We start from the raw sequence: 6,000 nt of genomic DNA, 5'->3' as shown, positions 1-6,000 counted from the left end.
GTTAGATTAAGGCAGTCATTATTTAGCTGGATCCCACACATTTGCTCTCGACAACGAGCAGTGAAACTTCCGACCGTCCCGCCCGTGCCCGACGGTTCCCCGCCGTACCCTTCTTCTTATCCGGCGGCAACGTTGTCCAGATCATTCTCGGCGGAGACGGCCCGTTCATTCTCGGCGGCATCCCTATCTTTGGTGAGTGATTTCGGAACCTAGCTCCATTCCCCTTCATTTCGATTTGGACCTGACCAAGTCATCTCCGCCGCTTTATGACCTATATTGCCATGGGTGGGTGGGCTGAACAAGGGGCAACGAGAAGGACCCGCCAGAGGCTACTTCCAATCGGTAAAAGCATCTATTTTTGACTTAACTTGATCACGATTTGGTCCTCACCCGATTTCACTACCTCACACTGCCCGTTGTCGTTCAATACAAAAAGGTGATGCTTCGCGGGCAAACTTCCAATTCAATGTCAAGTTATTCCAGTCTAAGGCAAAACTAGGTGATGGTAGCATGTAGAACATCGAGAGGTACAATTGTGAGATGTGAGGTTGAATTTGAAGAGCTTGATCCACAAGAGCCGCAGAAGAGCAGGCCGTGAAGAATGTGGTGGAGAGAATTGAACAAAGTGTTCTTTGGGGTCCATACCAAGAAATATCATTGTGATTGTTTAAAACTTGGAAGGGCGGGTATTTGAGAATTGAGAATGGAGAAGAGTTGGTTGATAAGATTGGCAAGAAGGCTGGACAAGCAGCAGAGATGTTACTTTTCATGCGATGCTCATTGATCTGAAATCAAAAAGCAAGGTTGGATATGTGCCCTCAAAGTTGGCTTCACAGATCTCAGATGATGACTGGGCTTAACAGAAGCAGATAATGCCCATACCAAAGTGACGATATTAGCTGAGGGGGCTGATGTTGATGGGCTGGTATTTGTGTTGATTGGAATGCAGTAGAGTTAGATGAACCTACTGATTTGGTCATAGCACCAATTGCTGACACTAAATTGGCTAAAAACATTGGCATTCTAGTAGATGATAGAGCACTACAAGGAATCGGGTCTATTGCAACAAAAAAAATTGTCGCAGTAGATGTCGTTTTGTGGCAATATGCACCTATTGCCACGAAATGACGTTCGTTGGCAAGCGTTGCAATTACATGTATGGTAATAGGCTATTGCAACGAAAACGCGATTGTGGCAACAAAGCGATCTATTGCAACAACCATGTGGGAAGTTGCCACATGTTTTCCCGTCGCAGCACTCACTTGTCTCCACAATTTGGTTTGTGGAGATAGCTTGTCGCAACATGCAGCCGTGTCGTGGCGTTTGCCAGTTTGTGGCGATAGACATTTGTGGCAATAACCTATGCCAACGACCTAAGTTTCATGGCGCACTCTCTTTCGTGGCGATAGCGAGCCGTGGCGATAACCTATGGCAACATCTACTGGTTTGTAGCATTAGCTATTTGCCACGAACCGCTACGCTCGTGGTATTAACTTATGGCGACAATCATTCCACTCGTCGCGATAAATAGGTATGGCAATGGTACAAAAATTTGTGGCGGGAAGGTGTTGCGACAATTGTAACATTTCGTGGCGATACTCTATTTCAACAAAATCCAGTTTCGTGGCGCCAAATGCTTATCGCAACGGGGAAAAAGCTTGTAGCAAGAAGCTACTGCGACAATGCGAACTTTTTTTTGGAGATACTCTGTTTCAACAAAATTCACAATTGTGGCATTACATACTTTTTGCAGCGTCCAAAATGTTTGTGGCAAGAAGTTACCGCCACAATTTGAAGGTTTTGTGGCGATACTCTATTTCAACAAATTTTTATTCCGTGGCGCCAAATAGTTATCACATCATGCATAAAAAATGTGGTAACAATTTATTGCAACAATAAAAAGTTCTTCGTTGCTACATCCTAGCGCAATAAAGCATGTAGTCATGGCGACTAGGACTTGACGTAGCACTATATTTTTCGTGGTGCTAACCTAAGGCAACAGAAAGTGAGTTGTGACAATAGCTTATCGCAACCATTAAAAAAAATACAACCATTGAATTTCAAAATTCAAATCCACACGTATAATATGTAGATTCATACAAATCATAATTCTCATATCAAATATCCATCAAATGCAACTAAAGTAAAATGTAGCAATCCACGTCGACCAAAACCGCCTGCAAAACAGCCAATCCTGCGTTAGGGGGTAATTTGAATGGTATTAGATACTTAGGAGGGTCATATGCCCCAGTTAGTAGTTAGGGGGGTTAGCGTCCCGAACGTGATAGTTTAGGGGGGGGGGGGGGTATTTGGACTTCTGTTAAAAAAAGTCTTTATTACACTTTTGGCTGAAACGGTGGGTCAAATTAGACATTAAAGAAAAAACAAAAGTGCGAACGACAACTCCTCCCGTCCTTCGTCTTTGACGCCTTGGCCGCACTTCCCTCGTCTTGCAGCGCCGCCGCTAGGGTTCTTCAACAGCGGTGCGTCCTCCTCATCCCGAAAGGCAAAGTGAGGCCCCGCGTGCAATTTCATCAGTCTGGGACGGATTTCGTTATTCCATGCGTTCTACTCAACGAATTTGATTTGGCGTGCATCCATGATTGTTGCAATATCTTATATATATTACCATGGATACGTAGTTTGTTGCAATATGCAAATAATTATTGCAACGAAATGGGTTTGAGGCAAAACACTAGTATTACGACAAATTAGTATTTTGTTGCAATACAAGTTATTTTTTGCAACAATGTGAATACTTAGCGCAACATGGGGAAATGTTGCAATATCTTTCAAATATTACCACAATTTTATGTTTTTGTTGCATTAGCTAGGCTCTATTGCAACAAGGTGGCAAGTTTATGCAACGAAGCGTAATTGTCGCAATAGGACCAACATATTACAACGCCGCTATGTTTTGTTGCAATACACGCCCTCTTTTGCAACAAAAAATGTGACTACCGCGACAAAACTAAATTGTGGCAATACGTGGAGGCTGTTACCACGAACGGGGGTTCTGTGGCAATATTGCATTCTATTGCAACGAAAACTGTCTAGACTAAGTGGACTGATTAAAAATAAGTTTTATGTAAGGTGCAGAGGTTCCCGCCAAGCCTTGCAAGTGGTACATTTCTTTTAGACACCAACTAGATGGAAGTACCATCAGGGTTAATCAAATCCTTTTTGAACAAACTTTCATTACTAGTTCACAAGGAGTATCTACAATGACATCACAATGGTTGCAGAGAAGATCACTCATGTTTTAGCCAAGCCACCAAACACTACTGCAAAGAAGCTAAAAGCAGATTTGGAAAAGTACTACCCAATTAATGTTAACTAGATGATTTTCCGCGTGTTGCTGCAGAATTATCCATATACATGTAGTTAATCTTATTGTTTGAGAGACAGTACGTGAATGGCCATGGAAAAATTAGTCTTTCAGGTAATCTTCGAACCGTTTACCAGGGTAGGAGGTTTTAGTTTGTGGCACTCATCAACTTGTATTTTCTGCTTAAGAACTATTTTGGCTTTAACAAAGATCATGTGGAACATCTCCTTTTATCAGTACCAATATGCATTTTGTTTATTGTTGGAAATATATGTATTATTATATACGAAATTTGAGAAATAATATTAATTTATAGTACAAAAGGAAGTATGCTTGCATATATACCACTGGCATGACAGCTGCTGGATAGTTGCTGCCGAAAAACCATGTTCCACTTCTTGAGGAGTACATAGTAAGAGAGTAGCAATTGAGAGAACATACAACTTGACATTTAAATTCTGTAAGCATACCGAACTGCATACATATTTGAAATTACAATCTCTCCACATTGAATTCTTGTTTCAGCAAGAAATGGTTGATGTATATATATTAGAAACTGGTGCATAGAATGAAAAACTCACTTTTTTCAATGGTCCTCCCAAAACACAACTCGTGATTATTGAAGCAAGAATGTCAGGTGATTTTAGAACAACCGGAAAGAGGTTACCTCCATGGATGAAATCTGTTCATGGGGTGATTACTTGGAGAAGGACTGACGGATTGGTTGACCAGTATGTAACCGAGGCCTGGAAATCATATACATGCTATCCAGAAACACTTCTTTACAAATATATACTGACTACCACAAACATTATTTAAGCATTGCAGCCTCCAGCCTAAAAATAATCTGCTGAAACCGTCATCTCTGTAGACAAAATTCAAGGCAAAATCAGTAAATTAATTCATATGGAGAACCACGAAATCAGACTAAAGGAACAATGCAAGGAGCAGGCCGGGGTGGGGGGTGAGATGGACGTGAGTCTCTCTTCATCACCTCACAGACTCTATCAATGCACCTCGGGGAATTACCGGTGAAGCAATCAATCACCAGAGCACTGGTAGACCCTGACTTACCTGAAGAACAACACGTTCTGATTAAACAAACATATTGAAGCGAAGGAGAAATACGGGGCTTCACTATCGGATTGTTCAAAATAGTGGCTCGCAAATATTAAAAACTGGAGAAGGCCGAAGGTGATTACTCACCGGTCAACAGGTTAGGGCCAACGTTGAGATGCCGATCTTACCAGGCATGTATACTGTGGTGTAGGACGATGGGAATAGAGCTACTCAATGGAGATCGAGGGTTTTAAAGGCAAGCACGACCGCTTGGCACCATTCATCAGTTTCTTCCGCATCAATAACTCGTTTGTGGTGGGGGAGCTGAACCGGAAGCATTGATGGGCTATTATGTGCAGCACTAAAGTTAATGGACTACGGGGAGATGGAGCATTTTACCGTGGCGATGAAAAGAGATGGCTTCAGTTTCACTGAAACGTGATGGACTACACTCAAAGAAACAAAACAACAAAGAACGCACATAATTGAAACTGGCTGAGGTTGCACTTGATGATGTGGCATGCCATGTTTAGAGAATTCCTTTATTGCTGATATTTAGATATTATAGATTATACCACGGTGTGGAAGGTGAAACAAAGGGAACTGAAAGAATTATATGGTGAGCAAATACTTTTAGGATGTTGTATAGCTTCAAAGCAGACATCAAGAAGAGGTCATCTGAGAGTGTTGTGGAGATATATTCTCAAGTAACAAATGATGGCAAGGTTTACTCCTCTATGTTTTTATGGCTTTAAAGCCTTGCATCAATTGTTTTGAAGGAGGATGGCGTCCATATTTAAGCATAAACTACTCTTTTTAAACTGGAAGCTGGAATGGTCAATTGACAACATGCAATGCTCTAAATGGAGGTAACTGTATGTTCCATGTTGATATTGGCATGTTTAGTTCAAAGACATAGGCTTCATGGACATGGTTTATGATGCAGCTGGAAAAATGCTTAGGTCCAATTTCACCTTTGTCAGTACACACAGATACATGCAATTAAAGGGCTAGAAAATACGGTAAATATTGTGCTTCCCATGTTGAGCAGAGAGAGTGCTTCAGCCATATGTGGATGAATTTGATCAAAAAAATGAGAGAAGAATTTGGACGCATGTTGCCATCAGCTAGATCTTACACTACCCAGACACATTCGTATCATCTAGGTAAGATAATGACATCATGTAGTGAGAATGAGGTGGTACATGGCTACAAACCTACCTACATGTAAGGATTTAATACTTCCAATAAGTATGAACATATCAACAACTTGGCAGAAAGTTATAGCAATATGGTGAAGGAGTTAAAAGACTTGCATGTGCTTGACATGGTTGACCAAATCAGGATCATGATCCCATGCTTGTGGAAATTGAGAAGAAGGATTGATGATGTTCTACAAGGGGACAAGCTGCTTGCATTGGTACAATATGCTCTCAACAGGAGAACAAATCTTAGAAATGTGTGTGTTGAAAAATCTTCAGTGTGACGTGTTAAAGTTAGAGATACCAGGACTATGAGGAGACATTTTGTTAACACGAAGCGCATGAATTCACTTGCCCAGAGTAGAAACCACTAGAAAGCCATGTGAGCATGCCATACTTTTCTTGGCCTCC

The sequence above is a fragment of the Lolium rigidum genome, chromosome 5 (genome assembly GCF_022539505.1).
Source record: "Lolium rigidum isolate FL_2022 chromosome 5, APGP_CSIRO_Lrig_0.1, whole genome shotgun sequence".
In the NCBI taxonomy this organism is placed as follows: Eukaryota; Viridiplantae; Streptophyta; class Magnoliopsida; order Poales; family Poaceae; genus Lolium; species Lolium rigidum.
This window is presented reverse-complemented; position numbering follows the sequence as displayed.